Source organism: Arvicanthis niloticus, chromosome 30, assembly GCF_011762505.2.
Source record: "Arvicanthis niloticus isolate mArvNil1 chromosome 30, mArvNil1.pat.X, whole genome shotgun sequence".
Lineage (NCBI taxonomy): Eukaryota > Metazoa > Chordata > Mammalia > Rodentia > Muridae > Arvicanthis > Arvicanthis niloticus.
The window spans coordinates 13,638,523-13,663,722 of NC_133438.1; the positions used below are offsets into that span (position 1 = coordinate 13,638,523).

The window sequence follows — 25,200 nt, forward strand, 5'->3', positions numbered from 1 at the left end:
GGAAGAACCTCCTTGTGGTCTCGAATGGCTGCATCCTTCTTTTTCACGGAACTTGTGGATTGCAAGTTGTCTGTGAGGACAAATGATATGAAATGTCTGTGTGTCTCGAGGGCCTCTTTGTTTTTTGTCTGGTACAGAAGAGCAGCTCAACATAGATTTGTGTAGACTGAATAACTGGATGAGTCCCTGAATGCGTAACGGAAAGAAGGAATGAATAAGAGTCACACACTAGACGAACAGAACTAATTTGCATTTGATTTCTTTAAAGATGTCCACCGAATTTTAATCTGATAGGACAGCAAGTACATATGCAGGCAAATAAAATCAAGCACAACTGATTACAAGAAAAAGCTGTACAGGCAGACAGACAGACAGGCAGGCAGACAGACAGGCAGACAGGCAAAGAGATCCTAGATTTACTTGGAGAATGAGTTTGAATCACACGAGGCTAGGATGCCCCCTTGTGGTATGTTTTCATAGTTATCATTTTTCAACCTGCCCATAACTCTTCCCCCTGAGAGCATTCTCTCTATTAAATGTTGCACGCAATTATCTCAAGAGTTACCTGGAGAATGATCATTTCTTTATTTTTTCTTCATCTTACTTAAATATTAAACTAATTCCAAAGAATTGGTTCAGATCACCAGATGACTGTGAACCTTCGTTATTGCAAACAATCAACTTGAACCTCAATATATAATCATGTTAGCACAAACATGGTCCACTCAGAAGTGGGAGAAATATGAGTAGCATTCCAAATGAAAGACCTTTCAGTTTCATTATCCTGGGTATCACAGAATATGTGGCACCCATGGTACCTGGCAACAAATCCAGAAGTATCCTTTAGCCCAGCGAATGGTTCTTAACCTTCCTAATGCTGCAACCCCTTAGTACAGTTCCTCATAATGTGATGTCCCCCAACCATAGAATCATTTCATTGCTACTCAATAACCGTAATTTTGCTACTGTTATGATTCATAACGTAAATGTCTGTGGTTTTCGATGGCTTAGGCAACCCCTGTGAAAGGGTCCTTTGACTCTCCCCAAAAGGGGTCACAACTCAGAGGTTGAGAAACAATGCTAACACAAGCACTATAATTACCAATATACCTTTTAAGTAATGCGGATCAAGGCTGAGGGTCCACCTCCTGTGCCCTTTCTCTACATGTCTGCTAAGGAAATAATATAACCAGCATACTGAGGTGATGGGAAGAACTCATAACAAGAGTTTCATCCTCAGTTCCTCAGGGAAGATTGGAGAAGCAACTAGGCCTGCTTTGTTGTCTATAATATGGGTGCTAAGGGATGCTCTGGAGCCTGGTCATGAGGACACTCCTAGAGAGCATAAGCAAACATATCTCAGGAAGTTTATACCCCACAGCAGGCACACAGTGAGTTTATCCTAATAGTAAATAAAGGAAGAAAGAATCTTCAGACCAATTAAATCCGCCAAGAGAAGAATGGTTCACTCTGTGTAATACAATATCAGCTGCGATTCTTGGTGCTCCAACAGTAAAGCTGAACGGCTTTACCATCTACCAGAAACAGAATGAAAACTGCTCAACCAACCTTTCTGGACAAAACCTGCGTTCTCAGCATCTGTGTTTCATCTCCAGAAACTCCAACCCTAACTCTTGAAGAATTAGTATTCATCAAAGGTGCTAAAGTCCTAAAGACTCTGGTTGTAAAAACTGAGGCCAGAAGAGCCATCAGATACTATCTACTTGCTGTTTTACTACTCTGACCATCATTTCAGTTTGCAAAGCAGAGCCACACCCAGCGTTTAATTCTCACAGAACATGTGGCTGCATGTGGCTCAGACACCCAGATGTAGACAATATCACCCTCAGGTTAGAGGCAAGAATTATAGAGGCTTGTTGAATCAAACACTAGATTATCTACATTGGTAACGAAATTAAGTATTTGAATATGAATATATACATATATACTATATAATATTTTCATGTTGCTATATTGTTGTTCATAGTCATTGTTATTATTAATTTCTATTATCAGTTGCATATGGCGATGATTTACTATAAGGTACTCTATTAAATGACCTAAATAAACTTTTAATGTTTATTTTAAGAAACCATTTTGCAATAAATACTGCTGTTATCCTTATCTTACAGAGGAAACAAGTGTAAAGACCTTAGAGAACTTGCCCTGAACTCTATAGCCCATGAGTTACAGAGATAGAGCTCTAACCTACATTGACTGATTTTGCAACACTGCCTCTAAATTGTGCTTCCAAAGGATTCCCAGACCTAATTGCCAGGGAATCTTTCATTACAGGAGCTTTTTTGGGAAATAAAATGCTCTAGGCAAAGAGTGTTCGGAATTAAGTGGATCACGCCATCTGCCCCAACATTTAATTAAGAAGCTGAAGCCCACAGTGAATTCTTAATGTTCGCGATCATGTGAGTGTGTCCCAGTCCCGTGGGCATTGGAAGGGATCAAAGTCGCTTGGCCAGCTGAAGAGGCAGGTTATGAACCAGTATGAAAACCAACAGGCCATACTCACCCAAGGTAGAAAGCAAGGTTTAATGAGTGGATTACTGATTACTGATTATAATTTAATATCACCTTCCTACAAGTTGTTATATGAAATATCATATGATCTTGGGATTTTGAAGTGCTTTTCAATGGTGGTTAATATGGACTTTCAGCAGGACAGAATCTAAAACCACCTAGGAGACAAGCCCCTAGGTGTGCTCAGGGGGGTTATCAGGATCAGTTCAATTGACACGGAACTACCCATATAAACTATGGGGAGCCTGATTCCACTGGCTACATATAAAAAGAAAAGGACCTTGAGTGACTTTTTTAGCTCTCTTCTGCTTCCTAAAGCAGATACAATGTGAGCAGCTGCCCTGTATTTCTAGCACATGACTTCCCCGCCATGTTAGGGTGCACCCTAGAACTGTAAATCAGAAGAAACCTTTTCTTCCTTAAGTGATTTTTATCAGATATGAAACAGCAATGAGAAAAAATAACAAATACACTCTTATCTTCTGCACGGACAGAGTCAGGATCACACTCCTGATTTGCTGCGTTTACAAGAGTCCCCAGCAGCCCCATAATTTCCTGGGTGATTTCTTTTGTTACTTCATTTCCAACTCTATGCCTTCTCCACCAGTTGAGATGAAGGAGAGTTAAAAACAAGTCCTGACCCTGAAAGGAAAGCATTCTGGAAGTAGTCCCTGAGTTCAATATGATATTTCCTCTCCAGTGCCTATTCATTATCAGTGCCCAAGGAGGAGCAGAGAGGAGTGAAATGGAAGTATGACATTGTCACTATTTATAAATGATAACATCATCTTCCCACCCAATCTATAACAATGAGGTAACAAAACAGGATGGGCAGAATAACACACATTAAAGTAAAATTTGCATTTTTAACACAGAGAGACAGCCCATTAAAAAGACAGTGCTGTGGATAATCTGTGGCCATTAAAAAATATAAATGTGTCGGGCGGTGGTGGCGCACGCCTTTAATGCCAGCACTTGGGAGGCAGAGGCAGGCGGATTTCTGGGTTTGAGGCCAGCCTGGTCTACAGAGTGAGTTCCAGGACAGCCAGGGCTACACAGAGAAACCCTGTCTCAAATATATATATGTTCAGTATCAAAATTAAATGCTGTTGCTACTTGCTAAAGAGGAACCAAACATAACTGACTATGGTGAGGGAGACTGTAGTCATATCTAAATGTCCTTTTGAGCCTGGATATGTTTCTCAATCATAAACCATTAAAACAGTAGTTTAGGATTACTCATTAGCAGAATACAGCTTTTTCTTGGAAATTTAACGTTGTCTATAGAATATACATTCTTTCCATTCAATTAAAATATAAGCAATCTTGCAAACAGGCAGAATTAAGCACAGAAATATACTCACAATGCAACAGCTGAAAAGCAAACCGAACAATAAACCAAGGCTTATAAAGATTCTAAGATATATGATAGTATGAGCCCCTTTTAACTCTAAGCTAAGGCCTAAAAGGTAAATAAGAAGAAAATTAAAGAGAAAGAAAATACCAGGGGAAGGCCTTGAAAAAACTACTTTTTAAAAATGCGTATGCTTTTTCTCCCTAGACCTTTCTCCAAACCTCAACGTTAACTTACATACCCAACTTTACATATTGTTCTGGGTAATCCTCCTGTTGTGCCTGTCTGAGAACCCCAAAAGCCAACCAAGGAGCCGGATCCAACAAAATCACACTAGCTTGGGCTACACCACCATCACTGATGCAGCAGGGTGGGAAGCAACCCAGTTTCAAGCAAGCGTTTATAGAGGCAAGCAAACAAGCAAGGGCACATATCTGATTGGGAGGCTATTACGGAATTTGTTGCCCTTTAAAATGATTGGCTGGTGCTGGGAGCCAAACCATAAGCTTAACTTGTGCTTTCCTCCTAATTGGTTGTTGTTAGGGCGTGATCTAGAGAATAGTGTTAGGTGCAGGCTTGTGGGGAGTAACCTGGAAACTAGTTCTAGGTGCAGGCTTGTTGGTTAACTGGAGTTTAAGCTTAGGTCAGGTTCTCTAAGATGGAGCCTGAACCCAAGATGGAGTTGGTCTGGTCTCTGGCGCCATGATCTTCTCCTTGGCTTCTCATCAAGTCTCTGCTTCCTCCCCCACCTCCTAGTTCCCTTTATTATTTAACCTTTATTTTTATTTTTTATGTCTGGCTGTTTTGTCTGCATGTATGTCTAATTAACTCATGTATTCCGGGCCCTCCTGGAGTCCAGAAGAGGATGTTGGATCTCCTACGATTAGAAATTGTAAGCCATCATCAGAAGAGCAACCTGCATTCTTAACCAATGAACCAGCACCCACCACTCTTTCTTAAGTCTTTTATTTTAATCTCTCTGACATCACAGTTGCTACTTTTTTTTTTATTAGTTATGCTGTTTTTATCTTTTCCTAGTGTACTCTCCTGAGTTTATTCCTTTCTCATCTGTCTATTTGCAAATTCCCCGTTTTGGAGACTCCAAATCTTCCCAAGCTGGTAAGCAGAGGACTTCTCACTCCAGACTTCACCTTTAACTTAACAATCCCAATCAATGTTTCCCTGTTGGCTCTGAGGGATGAAGCTGGACTTACCATCTCTGCCTGCTATCTTTCTGCATCCCAGCATCCTCTGTGTGATCCCTTGACTTTACGGATTATACAGATCACATATCATGAGATCAGTGATGATGATTCTTCTACACTTCAGTTCCTGTAGCTTCAAGGGCTGTCGAATACTGAGTTCTTTTGAATCCTTTGCAATGTTTAAGCAGGTCACCGAGTCATCTATAATCTGGCTGCATGTCCCTATCTGAACTCAGCCTGCAAAGAGTCCCAGCATGCGTCCCTCATGTATCCCACATCACAGCCCAACCTACTGTCAAACACACTCAATAAAGGCTTTCTAAAGATCTCTGCTTGTATACACATCCAAATTATTATCAAATGCTGGAAATTGCAACCTTAGAAATGGATGAACAAACGTATAAACAAGTATGTTTGAAGTATTTTATCACTAACGTTTTGAAGTATAGCTATAAAAACATTTGTAAAACAAATAGAACGTTTGTAACCAACAATAAAGAAGCAGAAAGAAACAAATTACCATAAAACTTAACTTAAATAGGCGGTTTTTTTAGAAAAATATGTGCTTCCCTGACCGGGAATCGAACCCGGGCCGCGGCGGTGAGAGCGCCGAATCCTAACCACTAGACCACCAGGGAGCTTGCAAGAGCTCCTTCTGTTATGTTATTTGGTTCATTTAAAGTGCCGGATTTACTTCCAAGCGCTAGAGGGCAGATTTGCCCTGAACTATGTATGCGAGCATTTGATTGCTATAAGAATGAGCACCGGAAACTGGGGCCCTTTCTCAGCTTTCCTGTGGACCTCGCAACCGCTCTAGAAGGGACCCTGGAAACTTGATCCCCGTCTGCCTGTGTGCTGGAGATGTTCTGTATTTCTCCTACTATTGCGTTCCATGAAACTATTTCTATGCCTCGGCTACGTAAGCTTTTATCCAGATCTTGCCATTTGCTAGTTTTCTTGACGGTCTTAGACACTTAATTCAAATCTAACCGGTCTCTATTTGTATCTTTGTATCTTTTTTTCTTGTCCCGTGAATAGTAAATGCCATTAATACCAACAAAAGTGGCAGAGAGGACCCCTCAAAGCCATTAGTGTGCAAATGTAGGCACCCGAAGGCACACATGCAAACTAATACATACACATATGTAAATACGCATGTATCACATGATCGTGTCTTATTAGGTGTCTGTCATTTGGGTTAACGAAGCTATTAGCACTGGTGTGACTGCTGGGAGCTATCCTCACAGTCCTCAGAAGATTCCTATCTGAGCAGTCGCTTCAATATATACACGAACACAGCCAGGAAATTGTGGAATTGCCAGGAGTTCAAGAACCTTCCAGGCAGTCTCCGTCTACAAACCCTCAAGAAATGCAAGCCAAGAAGAATGTAAGCCTAGAGCCCCACTGTGCAGCACGGTGGAAGGAAGCACTGCAGACGTGACCCCGCGAAGAACTGGCTCCCCAGAGCATGCAGAACCACTGAGATCACGCAGAATCAGCTGAGTTGGGCTTGACTATAGCCTCTCGTTTTCTAGCAAGTATTTTCAGATGATGATTAAATCCTTGATATAATCTAAAATTACTTAAATACACAAACAGAAAGGTTAAAGGAAATCGCTAAGATTAATTGCTAAAACATCACCAAAAGAAGTTTCCAATTTTTTTTTTTTTTTTTTTTAAGACAGGGTCTCACTTTTTTGAGACAGGGCTTGCAAGTCCTGGCTGGCCTCGAATTTACAGAGATCTTCCTGCCTGTGCTCCCAAAAGCTGGGGTTGAAGGCCTGTGCTACCCCTATATCGGAGTTTTAAATTTAATTTAATTTTATTATTTTATTGTTTGTTTTTCCAGACAGGATTTCTCTGTGGACCTTGACTGTCTGAGAACTCATTCTATGGACCAGGCTCTGTCTAAAACTCACAAAAATCCGCCTCCCAAGTGACGGGGATTAAAGGCATGTGTGTCCTGCCACCACTGGCCCCTTGTCCTATTTTCTATAGAAAATGCACTCCCACTCTGCCAAACATTTTGAGTAGATCAAGTTCATGTGAACCTGTGCAGTGTGTTCAGTGTTTGTTAGAGTGTCTCCCGGGCCCTGAGATGCAGCTAGTACCAATTTAGATGTGATTCAAGTGTGGAATTCCCATTGGCTTTTCAAACCTCAATGTAAAGAAATAAAATCTCAATACTCTTAAAACATTAATCCTTTTAAAAATAATAATATGGTTCTACTGAATACATAAAATGATGACATTTGGTTTTATTATTTTAATGTAGCTAATTGAATATTTTAAGGTTGACTAATATCTTATAGTAATAAGCTGGATTCACTAATGGCTAGTATTTTGCCATATTTATTTGGTTATTTTTCCTCAGTCACTTGTGGTAACTGCAATGTCATGGTTTAACACTCATCATCTCATAAGAACTAGCAGTAAGATGATCACACTCAGAAAATTTGAGTTCAATAAAAGCTTTTCTTATAAGATCAATATGCCGGGTAGTGGTGGTGCACACTTTTTTTTTTTTTTTTTTTGGTTTTTTGACACAGGGTTTCTCTGTATAGCCCTGGCTGTCCTAGAACTCACTCTGTAGACCAGGCTGGCCTCGAACTCAGAAATCTGCCTGCCTCTGCCTCCCAAGTGCTGGGACTAAAGGTGTGTGCCACCACCACCCGGCCTGGCACATACCTTTAATCCCAGCACTTGGGAGGCAGAGGCAGGTGGATTTCTGAGTTATCTAGCCTGGTTTACAGAGTGAGTTCCAAGACAGCCAGGGCTACACAGAGAAACACTGTCTAGAAAAACAAAAAAACAAAAAACAAAAAACAAAACAAACAAACAAACATAAAGATCAATAATCAAAAGTTTCAATTGTCCTGAAATATCCTTTATAGTTTTTTTCAATATTTAAGATCTAACTCAGTTTCATTTCTTTAATATGTAAACTTCGATTTTCTTTTAGCGACATTGATTTTTATTTTTCTAATAATGGAGGGCAGTTACTTTGGAAAGTCTCTCAACCTAGATATTTCTTTTGGCAGGAAACCTACCGTAAATGAAACATTTTCTTCAGTGCTTTTTATCAGAACAAGTGCAGTGCTGGCTCCTCCACTCACTTGTAATGTTGTTTGCTCCAGTACAGGAATGCCTTGTCCGTACATGTCCCCAGAGCATAAGCCACAGTCATCTGGGATGAGAGAATGTCAGTTGAGAAAATGCCTCCATGAAGTCAGTCTATAGGCAGCTCTGTAGGGCATTTTCTTAATTAGTGATTGATGTGAGAAGGCCCAACACATTATGGGTGGTGCACCCCTGCACTCGTAGTCCTGGGTTCTATACAAAAGCAGGCTGAACAAGCACCCTGCCCTGCTCCCTGCATGGCCTCTGCATCAGCTGCTGCTTCCAGGTTCCTGTCCTGTTTGAGCTCCTGCCCTGACGTCCTTCAGTGATGGACTATAATGGGAAACTGTAAGTCAAAAAATCTTTTCCTCCCAACTTGCTTTTGGTCATGGTGTTTCATTACAGCAATAGTAACCTATTATGCGTGTGTCCTACTATGTGATGTAGGACGCCATCTTGCATAGCAAAAGAACTTCATGGTGATTGAATATCTTGCGATGGAGATCTCTCCTGGATCACCTTGGAAGACCCCCAAATCATCACATGTCCCTAAAAGTGAAAGCGGTAGGCAAGAGAATGCCTGGGTGATGTGACAGGAGTCACGGCTATCACTGGCTTCAGGAAGCCTGTGCCAAGGACGAGGAGCCAAGGATGTGGGTCAGGACAGAGAGGCAGACTTTTCCCCCAAGCTTTGGGTAGAAAACAGGCTTGCGAACTTGTTGGCTTCTGTCCTGTGAGATATGCACTAGACTCCTGAGCTCCTTTCACAAATGTGATGTTTAAGATACGAGTCTTTTGGTAATTTTAAACGCAATTACAGAATGCATGGTAAGTTTGATGACTTGGTGGAGGCATCTGCCATATTTCTCTATTTTAATGACACATCATTAATAACTACTGAGAAAAGCAAGTACGGCTGGAGTACCACTTGACCGTTTGCTACTCGCAGGTGCTTCTACATTTTCTGTTTCTGTTGATGGTGACATTCAGAGTCAATTTCTTGCCGTAGTGTTTGTAATTAGATGGCCACTTAGTTTTGCTCTGTGTTAGTAAAGAAGAACTTCTCTTCCTCTCATTAATTTGTATTCCGTTTGTAAGCATAGTTTGGGGCTTATATGTTCTTTACCAGTTTTGTGAGTTCACTCAAGGTACCTTAGGACTGGTTCCCATGGCCTCTGGAATGTTGCTATACATAGAGTGCTTTGTTACTTTCTGGTCAAACATAATTCAGTACAAAATGTATTTTATACTTATAAAGCAACCTAGAAAAGGTTTAAGCCGGGCAGTGGTGGCGCATGCCTTTAATCCCAGCACTCGGGAGGCAGAGGCAGGTGGATTTCTGAGTTCAAGGCCAGCCTGGTCTACAGAGTGAGTTCCAGGACAGCCAGGGCTACACAGAGAAACCCTGACTCAAAAAAAAAAAAAAAAAAAAAAAAAAAAAAAAAAAACAACAACAACAACAACAACAAAAAAAGGTTTAAAAGAATCTTCTATTCTTTAAATGTTCTCTTTTGCACTTTTATCAAGGAGTGGCACATTGTAACTATTTCTTATCAACTTATTTTAACACATATTCATCATATGAGTATCATTCTATCATCATTGATAACTGCATGGTATTGTTTCTAATGATCTGTTCTTTCACAAATAACCTTGAGCCAAGTGATTAGTTTTTTTATTAACTTTCTCACAAGGGAACCAATTTGTGATTTGTAGATTTCATTCAAGCACTGTGTCAAAGCACCAAAGACACCACGGAGAACAAATGGGACTGCCAGTTTTAAGGATTTATGCACGTATGTGTGTGTATGTATGCACGCATGCATGCATGCATGTAACTGTTATGTAAGTCTATGTGTTCCACATATGTGCTGGTGCCTACAGAGGCCAGAAAAAGACGTTGGGTTCACGCAAGCTAGAGTTTCAGGCAGTTGTGAGCCAGCAGATCTGAATGCTGGGAACCAAACTCAGGTCTTTTAGAAGAGCAGGAAGTGTTCATATCTGCTGAGCCATCTCTCCAGCCCTTAATTGCCAATGCCATAGCTTAACTCGAGGTGACAGCTGAAATAACCAAGAAATTATGAAATACATTTCATAATGTATGCATATAGATAAGACTGTAAAATGATACAGTGCCCTGGAGAATAATCTGGTAGTTTCTTATAAAACTGAGCAGGCATTAACCATATGACCAATCAATCACATGGACCCTTAAAATCTTAATGTCTCTGGCTCCCCAGTGCTGGGATTACAGGTATATGGCACGGCATCTGGCTTTCTTTGTTTTCTCAAAATCAAGATGGTATCTTCGTGACCCAATAGGCTAGTGGTTCTAAACTATCCTAACACTGGGACCCTTTAACACAGTTCCTCATGGTAACCCCCAACCATATGTCATTGTTATTTTTGTATTATGTCATTGCTATTTTGTAACTGTAATTTTGCAGCTGTTATGAATCATAATGTAAATATCTGTGCTTTCCAGTGGTCTTAGGTGACCCCTGTGAACAGGTCATTTGACCCTTAAGAGATCACAGCCCACAGGCTGAAAACCACTGCAAGTGAGCAATGATTCCCAGCTTGTGACAATGACCTGCTGCCTTCAACCTTGTTAATGATCTCTCTAGATATTAATAAGAGATTAATTAACCTGTTTAGATATAGTTGTCATCAGGGTCACTGACAGCCTGTGTCAACCAGTCCAAGTCCAAGGGTGAGAGAACATGTATTTTCCTCTGAGCTAGACATAGTTCGAAATATTATCACTCCAAGAGTGAACTTTCTTTGTGGTAGTAACCTCAACTTTTCATCCAGTGCACAAATTTCAACGCAAACACCTTTGCACAGAAATATACATCACTGTGAATATTTCAGTAAACCTAACTGATTCCTTATTTATTTATTTGTGCGTGTGTGTGTGGGGGGGGGGACAGAGGAAGACTTCTGGTATGTCCCTATATTATGATCTACCTTATTTTTTGAGCCCCCTAGCTTTTCTGTGAGCACTGAGGAGTTGACTCAGGTTGTATAGCAAACACTGTACTAACTGACCCATCTTCCCAGACTCCTAAGCTCATCACTTAATTAGGGACCTTTTATCAGCAAATGGTCAAGAGCCATATTTACCGATATTCTTAAAATTCCAGCTTCATGAGACATGGCCAATACTGCCTTTTAAAACAAACACTAGCCATATTCTTCAGTGCAGGATTATTTCTAGACAGACAGGTAAGAAAGATTCTATTTGTATACTGTCACTCACACCCAAGCCCTCTAGAAAATTACTCTGAAGAACACAGAGATCCGGGTGCCTCCCACTGGCTTAGTTCCCACTTCACGAAGACAAGAAGACCAGAGCAAGTGAAATGATTCACTGCTCCCTTCTACTTTCTCTGCTCAAAGCAATCCCCACCTCTCTATCTACGTAGAGTCTCACTATATAAGGATTATTTGCCACAGAAGAAAGAACATGTCCAGTGCACTTAAACTGCTGCACCCTGACTTGTCCCCTTTATCAGAGGAAGAAGAGCTAGTCTTCATATTTACCACAGGCTTCAAGCCCCAACAGGTCATCACTTACCAAGCACTTTCCACTAGCCAGGTACAGTGAGAGATGCTATGGAGACAGTTTTGTTTCATTTAATTACTTTACTAATTAGAGATAGGATTTTGCTATGTAGCACAGGCTGGCCTGAGACTGACTATCCTCCTGTCTCTACCTCCCCAAATGCTGGCATGACAGAAATGGACCATAGTGTCCAGTTCAAGGATACATTTTTGAAAAGAAACCCTTTATTACCCTAACATATGCTATTATAATAATAGCTGACCTCTATTGATTACACATTCTACATACTACATATTCTCTGTGAATTACTTTATTCCCTATATCTATCTATGAAGATGGTGCTGCCATCATCTCACCTTTGAAGATAAAAGCTTCGGAGAGTTAGAAATTTATCCAAGGCCAGCACATGTTGATGCTGTAGTCCAAAGGCAATCTGTGAATTCTTAAGGACCATCATGTTCTTAAGAATATATTCTAGGGGCTGGAGAGGTGGCTCAGCGGTTAAGAGCACTGACTGCTCTTCCAGAGGCCCTGAGTTCAATTCCCAGCATCCACATGGTGGCTCACAACCATCTGTAATGGGATCCAATACTCTCTTTGGGTGTGTCTGAAGACAGCGACTGTACTCACAATGTATAAAATAAATACATCTTTAAAAAAGAATATATTCTAATAGTATTTTATCTAGCTGCACCCAAATTCCTCCCAATTCTTTCTGTATATCTTTTCTACCCATTGAAAATTGGCGAGCATTCCAGAAGCATTTCCTGTAATAAGGAAATGTTGTGTCCGGTGTTGTCCAAAAGGCAATCACAAGCTTTATTTGGCTCTTTAGAATTTAATGTATGACAAATAGAGTGAAAATCATAACAACTGTATTTCACTACGTTTGAATGACCACCTTTGACCGATGGGCACCACGCTGGATAAGAGGGAGGTAGATAATGTTAATTCTGATTTCTGTGTGAAGACATGACTCAGATGAACAAAAAAGAAGGGCCAAAGAATCTTTAAATTAGAAGCACCCCACCCCCAACCCTGGGAGCACAACTCCCTATCCTGTCCAGCCTTCCACTGTAGTGACAAGCTATAATTAGTATGTGATCCATCATGTAATCCCAGGGGAGCTAATGAAGACTGTGACACTGTTTGCCGTTGCTTTGGAAAACATTCACTCCATCAGCAAGTCACCACTTTAAACACATACTCAGTTATACTTTTGTCTAAAAAAAAGGAAATCAAGGCTTATTTTATTTCTGGACAGGACCTTGGGTTCACAGGCACAAAAGGGTGCCGCTGATGGAGTTAAAGGCTGAGAAACGGTACCTGCAGCTCAGTGACTAGTCCCTGCAGAGCCTGCACTCAAGGTTGATGCATTTGGCTAAGCAAACAGCAAAGTTCTTGTCCTGAGTGACTTCAAGATGTTTTTTCCATAACAGCACTACGTGTGTCTTCCTTCCCGGAACTAGGTCATTCTGAATTGGGGCTTTAGATTCATCAGCCATTCTCAGAACACTCTCAGAACATTCTCAGAACCTGTGCCTCTCGGCCCACTCGGCAACACAGCTCAGACACTGTTCCACCCTGACCTTCTAGGTGATATCCATCTCCCCCAAAAAAGCTTAGCTATCTTATCATGGAAACTTGGACTTGACGTGATTTTTCCTTTCTTTTAAATTTTTATTTTACTTTTTTGAAGCAGGGTATCATATAGCCTAGGTTAGTAGTTGAGGTTGGCCTTGAATTCCTTATCTTCCTAACTCTGCCTCCCAAGAGCTGGGATTACAGGGCTATGTCGCCTTTCAATGTGTGTGTGTGTGTGTGTGTGTTCTCAGATTTATTTATTTTTATTAATCTTAGATTTCAAAATCATAAAAGCACTTACAAAGAATTGTGAGACCGTCACCATTTCTTCTGGGGACTTCAAGCCCTGTTTTTCTTTTGATACAAATAGAATCATGTCTTTATATTTTAGGAGACCATTTTGCTAAAGGCTAGATCATTTACCAAAAGGTGTCTAAAGAACACGGAAAGAAGTCTCTCCTACTCCAAGCATAAAGATGTAAACCTGATGTCAGAATTTACAGATGGTCAGTGCAAAACCAGGAAGTGATTCCATATTTGCATGACCATGTAACATCACCTGCTGCTGAAATCTCAAAGTCATGACTGTTCAGTGTTTTGCTCCACCCTCCAGAGACTGACAATACCAAGAAACAGCAGCAACCTGGGAGGCCTCTGTGTACTGTGTGTTGATGGTTTGGGACACACCAGTCATACACATACCCACACATTTTTTTTTCTTCCCGTGTTTAAGAGTGATCTTCACGACCAGATCTTCCGAGTCATCTTGCAGTGATAACCACTGGACTGTAAACGGGACAGCATCCAATACCGGTTGGAAGCTCACAGGCACAGTCCCCTGGGCTCATGGAAAAACCTTCCCACTGAGCTGCTCTACAACCTCAGCCAGGAGCTGCCTGGACTGCCATTGCCTTGGCTATAACGATTACAATTCGGCAGCTTATAGGATGTTGTACCCGGGACAGGAGAAGGGGAAGGTGGGCCCCTTTGCCAAAGGCAATTGTCTTTTCTTTGCCGGAAAAGACAGAGGATGAATTTATGGTCCTAGAGCTGGAAGGGAAAGAAAAGGGGCTTTAAGGCTCCATTCCAGCTGTGCCTATAAGCGCTAACTTCCCTTCAAGATCCAGCCTTCAAGTAGCTAGCTAGAAGGGTTGAGATAAAGGGCCAGGTAACCAGACCGTTCCCGGTTCACAGCCTGACCGTCGCCCCGGGGCAGCGTCACAAAGGGCCGGGGCTTGCGGAGGCCGCGCGCGCAGCTCTCTAGGGCGGAGCCTCTGGGTCCAGGGTTGGGGGCCCGGAGCCACCACGGGGCTTCCAGCCTGCGGCTCCGAGATCGCACCGGGGAGGCAAGATGCCGCAGCTGCATCCCGAACCGCTAAGGCGGGCCGCTGACCTCCCGAGTCCCTGCCGCAGCAGACGAGCGCAGCGCGCGCCCCGGGTCGGGCGGAGCTAGAGGCGGGCGCCGGGCGGGCGTCGCGCCACCGCAGCTCCCCGCCTTCCGCCCCGTGCGCGCCCGGTCCCCTGACCGTGGGTGCCGCTGCAGGCACCTGGGCGAGGCCTCGAGCATCCCGGCGGCGGCTGCTCCGGCCAGATCCGCACTCCAGAACCTCTCAGGAGCGCATCCCGCGGCTCCTGCGGCCTCCCTTCGCTCTTCCTCGGCGGGCGATCCTCCCCCCCATCCCCCGCGCCTCCGTCCTCTCCCTCCCATCCCAGAGGATGCGCTCCCCAGCGCCAAGCGGCAGAGGCCATGGCTCCCAGAAATGCGTGCGCTTGAGCCACTTCGCCCCGATCTGCGGAGCCCGCGCCCCCGCCCAGTAGGTAGGTGGCCGAGGCGGGGCCAGACCGTGGAGGCTACCGGCTGCTGATGCTGCGGCCAGGAAGAACCGGAGCCGTGGCCAGCAGCAGCCAAACTTGCCTCCCCCCTGGGCTGCCAGCGCTCGGAGGTGTGCTAATGGCGCTGGGCGCAGCCCCCGGGGGACCCGAAACGCTCTGCTTGGAGCGTTCGAGGCCGAGCCAGGGCGCAGAGGCGCTGGACCCTCCTCGCCTACAATCTGGGGCCCCTCGGTTGGGAGGCTGGGGGAGCTTGGAAGAATAGGTTGACGCGGGGCTTCTTTGCAAGGAGGAGACTGTCGCCTTTTTCACGAGCTCAAGTAGACTGTGTCTTTGCATTTTTAAAAAGCAGGATCAGCAAAAGCGTTCTTCCTGTTGTCCCTTTTGCTAAAATGTAGACGACCACGGTTGTTGTTTTAGAGAGGCATTTAGGAGTGGTTGTGGATTTTTGTGTAATTTACAGCTAGCCGAGTGGTATATAAAGTCAAAGATTAAAAACACGTTAGCATTTTGGGTGCCAGTTTAAGGAAAGTCTTTTAGAAATCAGATTACCTAGGTGATGGATGAGACTGGCGTGGTCTCAGGATAAAGCTGGCTGGAGCCGATGGGTTTGAGAGCTGCAAGTTTGATACAGGTGTCGGGAGTTGAGAGTATGAAAGATGCTCCTGTTAGCCAGCAGAGGCAGCCTTGTCTCCAGCCCCGCTTTCAACTCTGAGCTGACCCTTACCTTTCTGAGAAACTGGTTGAGTCTTTTTTTTCCCTGTTCTTGAAGTAAAATTCATACATTAGGGCTTTTAGCAAAATTGTTTCTTCTCAGGCTGTCGTTTTGGATTTTGCGTTAAGCAATAAGGTTTAGAATTTTGAAAAAAAAAAATGGGCCATTGTAAGCTCCAATTTTATAAGCACTATTTCAGATTTTGGCGAACTGAATCAATACAAATACTAAGAGGACGAAATCACCATCATTACCAGTTCCTCCTCCCCTTCGTTCTCCCCCTCTTCCCTCTCCTCTTCCTCCTACCCTCCCCCCTCCTCCCCTTCCGCCCCCTCCTCTTCCCATGCTGTAATTCCTTAGTGTTGAATGCCCTATAGCTGTTTACTGGTTATTTGTTGAATGAATGAAATTGTATTTCAAGATATATGTTGTATATAACCCAACCATTTAAAATCATAGTGTACGTTGTTATTGCTAGTGCAATTAACTATATTTTTAAAAAATCGCTTCTTTCTATAAATAGGCGAACTTGGTTATTTTTCATTGACATTTCTGGCGTCATCAGCAAGGAAGGTAGTTCTCTGTTTAGGTGCACTTCGTGCCCACTTTCAGTATTACAGCGTTTGGTACCGTTTCAATTTTACTTTCGAAAACAATTTAGAAGGCAGAATTTATGTTTAAAGAAAATTCGTAAGTTATTTCAGAAGGAACAGTGATCTGGTTAATAAGTAACAGGTAACTTGTTTTAAAGTTGAGCTGTGGCTTATTGTATATGTGTTGTTAAAGCTAAAGATGAAACAAAACATTTAAAAATGTCTATAGTTCCAAAGTGACCTCACATATATCGATTAGATACAGATTTATTTATCTACCTATCTATCTATCTATCTATCTATCTATCTATCTATCTGCTTATTTATTTATTTATTTTTGATGCTAGGGAACCAAATCCTGTTTGAGTAGCAGCCTAAGCCTTAGAAACAACATTTTAGCTATTTTGCTTTATAAATTGAGGTTTTTGGATGATCCAGTACCTTTCCTGCCTAAAAAAATGTTTAGGAGAAAAAGAGAAACAAAACGTGCGCGCACACACACACACATCCACAGAAAAGACCAAACTTGATGCAAAGACAACGGTTTGCTTTCCATTTACATTGAAGGTTTGCCTTTTAACCTTTGTTTTCCTGTCACACAGTTTAATGAGTCATCCTTAACTTATTGTCACTCTCTCCGTAGCACGTGTATCTGTCAGGGAACACCTCGTTTTCTTTCCTCCCTCCCTCCCCCAATTTTCATGCATCTCCTCCCTCACTAACCAGAATATTACCCACAATCCTTATTTTCACACACTCTGGTAAATCATAATATAGTACTATTTCTTCTCTAACCTAGTTGGATTGTTTCAGATGGGTGAAGAAAAACTTTTAGATAAAAGGTAGGAAGGCCGGAGGATATTGTGGGAAGAGAAGGTGTGATTAAACCAGTTTGTTATAACATATGCAAACAGCAGGTTGCCATGCCCAATAACGATAAGGGCATTTTTAGAACCTTACTTGTAATTAAGGGTATTGAGTAATTCATTTGTGTTGTTTGTCCTGGCGAGCCTACTATTTTCTAAGAGAGCCCGTGGTTCTGGTACACCTTTACTTCTTTTAAAATGATGTTTTTATATGTGTGTGGGTCTTCCCCGCAGATGAGTCTGTGCACCATGTGCATGCAGTGCCTGTGATGGGCAGAAGAGGGCATCATATCTCCTGGGACCCGAGTTCTAAACTGGGGTGAGCCACTATGTGGGAGTTCGGGATTAAACACGGGTTCTCTGCCAGCACTCTTGCCAACTGAGCTATAGTTTCCCCACCCCCAACACCAACTCCTGCAAACATTTTACTTTTAACTTCCGGACAGTCACTTGTTTGTTTAACATGTAGAAATTGAGAACTGTAACAATGTGCTATGACTTGTGTGCTCTGAAATTAGTCAACCAAATGAGAGCTTTTTCCTCGTTATAGAAGGAGGCAGCTTCTAATTTTTTTTTTTTTAAATCTCCTGTGTCCTGAATGGAACTATAGCATCTTTAGGATGTGATGACTCCTGTGTTGAGTCTTGCCACCAGAGCCAGCTACAGCCCTGCCCCCACATGCACCACAGTAGTGCAATTCTAAGTCTGTATTTCTGCATCTAGTCTTTCTGTATTTTTCCTCCTGGTGTCTGTCTGTCATTTTAGAAACCTGTCTGTTCTTTGTTAAATGTGTGTTTTTTAACTCTCGCCGCCTAATATCCTTTTTAAATTAAACAGAATCCTCTCGATTCACACATATATTAGAATCAAGATTATTAGTATTATGGAGAAAACACAGGGAAGTAAATTTGGATAATCTTCCATTTCGAATACAGGGAGTGCATGGTTGAAGGAAAAAGTTGTCCTCCTCACTGGGTACACAAAATGGATTTGTTTCTCCACACACAAGAGAATATGGGTTATCTATAAATTTGATATGATTAATTGATAAAAACGGTTTCTAGAGGGTCAGTTGAACAAAGGCCTTGGCATCTACCTGTCTTCCTCTTATTTAGACCAGGGGGAGTCTAGCTAGAGCTTTCCAAACTGTGCAGCGTCTTGGTTTCCTTGTTCAGCAGTCTTGACTGCTTGATATCTTCTCCATTGTTTGCACTGGAAATGATTTACGTAGCAGACTGTGGAAAAGAAACTACTGATAGATCACTTTATAGATAGGACCGAGGGAAGGGTTCTTACAACAGCTCCTGTTTAAAGTCCATGCAAAGCATTCCATTGAGCTCTGGGTGCCAAAGCCATCCATCCCCTGAACAATCAATATGTGTGACATTATTTCCATTATGCAAAGAGTGAACCAGATGTTCCTTTTTCTGTCTTGGTGACTAGTTTGAGGCAGATTTGCAACTTAAATTCTAATGACAATGTGAAAAAACATATGATTACTATCATTAGTCTTCTAACTTTCCCTCTTTTTCCCGTTAGCTTTGGTTTTACCCTGTTCCTCATGATTCTGATTCTTATCTAATTATGTTTCTTGTGTTTTATTGAATGGCATTATTTTAGATGACTCATTCTTAATGGAACAAGAAGAAAAATATAAAACACGAAACTGAATAAATGAAACCATTGCAGTTGACGCCCAAACACCTGGTGTTTCTAATGAGTACATTTCAGATTGGCTATATTAAATGAGTTTTGCACAAATATTAAAATTTTGATATATTGGAGCTTGTGTGTATAGAGGTACTGGCTGGTTTTGTGTGTCAGCTTGACATACGCTAGAGCCATCAGAGAGGAAGGAGCGTCAGTTTAGGAAATGCCTCCATGAGATCCAGCCATAACACATTTTTCTCAATTAGCGATTATTAAAGGAGGGCCCAGCTCCTTGTGTGTGGTGCAGTCCTGGGCTAGTGGTTCTGGGTTCTGTAGGAAAACAGGCTGAGCAAGCCAGTAAACAGCACCCCTCTATGGCCTCTGCATCAGCTCCTGCCTTCAGGTTCCAGTCCTGTTTGACTTCCTGTCTTGACTTCCTTCAGTAATGAACATCAATATGGAAGTGTAGACAAATAAACCCTTCCTCCACAACTTGCTTATTGGTTATGGTGTTTTGTTGCTGCAATAGAAACACAGGCAGAAGTTGGTGCTACGGTCCTGGCATATTGCTGTGACAGACCTGACTTTATTTGGGGGAGGATTGTGGAAAGACTTTGGAACTTTGGCCTAGAAAAGCCACTGAGTGTTGAGAGCTCAGTGGGATCTTGGAAGATGAGAATGTTGAGAGTAGTGCAGACGATGGAGGTCTGGCTTGTGAAATTTCAGAGGGAAGTGTAAAGACTCCATCAGGGCCATTGCCATTTTAGTTTAAGATTCTGTGTTTCGGGTTAGCTGGAGCTGAAGAATCAGCTGTGATTAACAAGATACTAGAACTACTAAAATGAAACCCTTATATTACTGGGACAATCGGTGCTATTTAGGTGGAGTTAAGAAATTAGCAGTGGTAAGAAGAGACCAGCATCACCGCTGAGGTGAAATCTTCTGGGAAGTGTTTTGTGAGAGCAGAGAGAAACTGTGTTCCAGAGACTGCCAGGGTTGTACCTCCTGGCAGCTGGATTTCTTAATGTATAAGAGGCACCCAGGCGGTACTGTTTTTGAAGGGATGAAGGGGTCACGGAGACTTAGTGCTGTGAGAGGCCAGGAGAGGTCTTTGGTGAAGGTGCAGCCTCAGTGGCAGTTGAAGGCCCAGGGCTGAAGGGGTCATGCAGAGAAGTTGAGACTGGGCACCAGGAAGAGATCCTATGAGAGGCTTTTGGTGAAGGTGCAGCCCAGTTGCACCAAAAGACACCAGTGTTTTGTAGATGCTAGTACCATGGGATGACCAATAAGAACAGCAGCAGTGAGGTGGAGCCAGCCTGAGCTAAGAAGACAAGCTATGTGTACTGCTGAGGATACAGCTGGAGAAGTGACCCAAGCCCTTTAGAGGTGCCCAGAAGATTGTGAGTGGATCTCAGACATTGGATGGTTGGAGTTTATTTTTGCTTTTATTTGATTGTGACTGTGCCCTGGTTTTTCCCTCCTGAAGTAAGAAGGTATTTTAACTGGAGACCACAGTTAAGAGATTTTGAATTTTAAAAGACTTTGGATTTTAAAAGAGATTGGATATTTTAAAGGGACTGAAAATTTAATGTGTTTGAATTTGTCAAGACTTTTAAAGTTATATATGTTTTTAATGTGAGATCTTGGGGATGAATAAGAAAGGAAGTGATGGGCCAGATCGGCACTCCAGAGAGAGAGCCCCTTGTGGGTGGTGCCATCCCTGGGCTGGTAGTCTTGAGTTCTATTAAAAAGCAAACTGAGCAAGCCAGGGAAAGCAAGCCAGTGAGAAACATCCCTCCATGGCCTCTGCATCAGCTCCTGCTTCCTGACCTGCTTGAGTTCCAGTCCTGACTTGCTTTGGTGATGAACAGCAATGTGAAAAGTGTGAGTTGAATAAACCCTTTCCTCCCCAACTTACTTCTTGGTCATGATGTTTGTGCAGGGATAGAAACCGTAAGACACCACCCAACCACCACCTAATACATAATCCTTAAAACATTTAGTAATCATGGCTTAATTTAATAATTCCTCATCAAATATTGTATCGATACTCTTTAAAAATAACTTTTGTATTCAACATGATCCCTCTTTGGGAGAGTGTCTTGACTCCAAAGGGAGGTTTTTCTCTAGAATTGGTATTAAAAGGCGCTAATGTTCCAAAGAGAGTGTCATGAAATTTAGGGCTTTAAAAAGAAGAAAAGGGACCCTTTGGAAGTTGAACTTATTCAACTTTGCCCTCAATAGACGACATGGACTATCAAAAAAAAAAAAAAAAAAGCCCATCATAAAACATAACTTATGTGAGTGTGTGAGTGAGACATTTTAAATAGTAACCTAGAGGGTATGCCAGGCACTCAGTTTATTACAAAATGCCCTGAATGGGGTGATGGCTTTCATGACTTATTAACAGTGTTTAGCCCTGTTTGTGTGAAATTTCTGGCTGGTAGATTATTATCACAAGCAAATTCTTGTGCTCGGTGTGGCACAGGAAGAATGCAGGAGAATTCTGCAGTTTGTGCTCATTGCAGGTCTCCTTGTTAACCTCTGTAATTCTGACCGCATGTTGCAAACATCAGATTTACAGATTTGTTTTTCCAACCGTGTGAATGGAAGCTACCAAGAGTTCTCCAAGTGCCAGAGACAAATACTCTTGAGCCTGAACGGATGTAGCCTCCACTTCATGGTGGAAACCACAGTTCAGGCTATTACTCTCTCTGTTGAGAGAACCTGCTCAGTTCTGTGTTCTTAGGGATTTCCACCTGAGCTGTGATGATTTCCCCAAGGAGTGTCCAAGAGTTACGTCCCACTGAAACATAGCTAGCTAGCAACATGCTTTGATGTTTAGAGTCACATTGCAAATTTCAATTTAAAACGCCTTAACTTTAAAACAAAACAAAACAAAACATATAGTTGGGAAGAAAAATGAAACATTTACACATAGGAATTTAAAAGAGCTAAGATGTGAGCAAGCATTGACTTTATTGCATCAAAGGATCGAGTTTATTGTAATCAGATTATAAAAGTCAGAAACAGTGCTGACAAAGGAAACATTGTCTCATCTCACACAGAAGGCAAGAGAGTGTGTTGCTATCCATTAGGTTGAAGACAGCTTAGTCTTGGAATTTCTCAGGGCCAGTGATTCTCTTGTGAGTACACAGGATGGTGATAGTGGGGCCAGTGGCATGCACCATGAGGTTAGAGCGGATGCTACAGCAAGTGGCGTAAAGATCACCCTACTGTGTGTTACTGCCCTTGTGAACTGAGGCAGGTTAGTTTCTCAATATCTGTCAGATGAAGATAATAATCTAGCCTCCTCCATCACTTAGAACATTCGATCATTTATATACAGTATCGGGAAGGCTGCCTGGTGCAAAGTAAGCAATTCTGTTAGCTGTTGTCGTATTATGAAAAGCTGAGAAGAATCCAACAGTGAAAGCCTTTTTTAAAAAAATGACAGTGCATATATACTTACTCATCGAAATAATGGTTTTAAACAATATTTAACCCTGTGGGAGATGGTCATAATAATTAAGTATCAGAGTGTGTGTTCAGTGGTGAGCCCAGTTCCTTTGGGGGGCATAGGTAGGAATAGTAGAAGTATCAGGAGAAGAGACCCTAATTTGATTTTATGATCCAAAACAGGATAAAATATTAAAGTGATTTATTTTTCTATTTGATGACAGCATGAGTGATTTATATTTCCCCCCACGTTTTACTTGTTGCTCATGTTTTGCAATCATGATTATCAGAAACTACAAAACATAATTGTAGGGTTTCTGTCTCCTTGCCTTGTCTTTCCAGATTGTATATTCAGTTGGGCATGTTTTGGTTTCCCTTCTTTTCAAAGCTACTGTAATTTCACTTCCTCAGGATCTTCACCCACACACAATCTGCTGGGATTTTCTTGTACTTAACTTGCTTGGTTTGTGTATAGACCTGTCCCAAGGTTGTGGTGTGTGTGTGTGTGTGTGTGTGTGTGTGTGTGTGTGTGCATATGCATGCATGCACACCTCTGTCTGTCTCTGCCTATGTTGCTGTTCTAGGGATGAAACACAAAACCTCAATGCCTGACCTCTCTGGAAAAACAGAACAAGTGAAAAGATGTTTGTGATCAGTCATCTGCATTAGGCTGATATTTCACAAACACCATCTAGGCTACCCACTCTAAGGGAACTGAGTGCTGGAACGCTTTATTCCCTAATTGCCCTAATTGTTTTTACAGTAAGCTTACAGAGATTACCTCTCCTGCATTACTCTGTGGCTTTCAGGTTTGTTTTAGCACAGCGTTACACACACACACACAAACACACGCGCGCGCATGCGCAGAGCACGACAACTACCCCGTTCTGTGGCTGATGTTCTTGAGCCTGATTGATGAATTTTGAGCTCATTCGTCTGCTTTGCACATGCTTCTTATGTTCAAGATTAGAATATTATGTCTCTTACTTCTCTTAGTCTTAGGTTATTGGCTTGAAAATCTGATCTAGATTTTCCTTTCACAGATCTAAAACCAGAGCTGTTCAGTGCCAGGGGATGGCCTAGTTGGCAGTGTACTTACTATAGGGGTCCAGTAATTACTAACGCATCCTAGTTACCTATAAAACATTGCTTGTTTGATGTGCTTTCCTGAACCTGACGGAGGACATATTTAAGGTTTATAAATTTATTAGAAGTTTGTAGGTCTCATATTTTCTGGAAAGGATGAAAACCCCAGGAAGTGTTTTATATAACTGCTCGTATAGTCTCCACCAGTGGTTCTAAACTGGCGCTCACACACCTTATCAGCCGTGGGAAGAAAAATTTACAATGGCTATATCATCTTTGATTTCTGGTTTATATATCATATAAGGTATATATAATGAACAAGACATGGGTTTTGTTGTCATTTGCTGAAAACAGGTTTTTAAACTCAGATACTTCTGCTGATATGAGATATGCTTAAGTACAGGTCTGAATAGTGACAGACACTAGTCTATTACTTATGGTTGGTTTCTGTTGTTTAACAATAAGAATCACTTTAAGGCTGGAGAGCTGGCTCTTACAGAGAACCTACACTGGGTTCCTAGCAGCCATGTCAGACTTCTCATGACCACTTGTAACTACAGTTCCAAGTGATCCGACACTGTATACTGGCCTGAGGTGCCTGTCTGACGTGTACGTACCTTCCTCCCCCCTCCCCCTGCCCCCCACTCAACTTTAGGTAATTAAAATTTTTTAAAATTCTGTGTTCAGTCCCAGCTAGGAGTTGTGATGCATGTTCCTGTATGTCTTAGTTTTCCATTGCTTTGAAGAGATACCACAACCAAAACAACTTATAAAAGAGTTTATTGGGGTGCTGGAGACATGGCTCAGCGGTTAAGAGCACTGGCTGTTCTTGCAGAGGTCCTGAGTTCAATTCCCAGCAACCACATGTTGGCTCATGGCCATCTATAATGGAATTCGATGCCTTCTTCTGGCACACAAATGCAGATAGAGCACTCTTAAATTAAATGAATAAATCTTTAAAAAAAAAAAAGAGTTTATTGGGGCTTATTATCATCGTGGTGGGGAGCATGACAGCAGGCCTGGTGCTGGAGCAGTAACCGAGAGCTTACAACCTGATCCACAGGCACGAGGCAGAGAGAACTAAGTGGGAATTGCATTTACTTTTGAAACCTCAAAGCCCACCTCCAGTGACACGTCTCCTCCACTGGGACCCCATCCCTAATCCTTCCCAAACAGTTTGATCAACTGGGACCAAACCTTCAAATATGTGAACCTATAGGGGCCGTTATCATGCATACCGCCCTAGTGTGTAAACCCTAGTCTTAGACTGCACATCGTGAAAACAGTCCGTGTCTTTTTGGGATTCACAGCCTGGTTGAAAGGAGTGTAGAAGAAGGAAGTAGAAAATGCCACATCATGCAAGGGTGCACTAGGAAACTGGCCGTGTGACTTTGTTCATTGAAAATTGTTAAGGTATGATGTGTCAGGCATAATACACGGTCACGTATTCTAAGACTACATTAAACTCTTAGGTTGAAATAGTTTCTTAATAATCAGGTGAGTTTTTATGCATTTATCTTCTGATTGCCTGTGTTGACTGGATGAATGTCCGTTGTCACTCAGTATCGTATTTGCCAGTTCCCTAAATGGCATTCTTATATTTCCTTTAAATGATGAGAGACAGCAGTGTCGTAGTCC

At 42.1% G+C, this 25,200-nt stretch overlaps 1 protein-coding gene and 1 non-coding gene across 3 annotated transcripts in view; one reads left to right on the forward strand and one right to left on the reverse strand.

The window, feature by feature from the left end:
- Positions 1-5,657: 5,657 nt before the first annotated feature.
- On the reverse strand, positions 5,658-5,729 carry Trnae-cuc (transfer RNA glutamic acid (anticodon CUC)). The gene has a single exon. It is a non-coding gene; the product is annotated as a tRNA-Glu (tRNA).
- Positions 5,730-14,645: 8,916 nt separating this feature from the next.
- Positions 14,646-25,200, forward strand: part of Ncoa7 (nuclear receptor coactivator 7) — a 141,570-nt gene continuing 131,015 nt past the window's right edge. Inside the window, exon 1 of one of the 2 annotated variants that reach the window (XM_076927925.1) lies at positions 14,646-15,181. The gene's annotated coding sequence lies outside the window, so the exon portion shown is untranslated. The remainder of the gene's footprint in view (positions 15,182-25,200) is intronic. The other variant, XM_076927924.1, reaches the window with a different exon arrangement.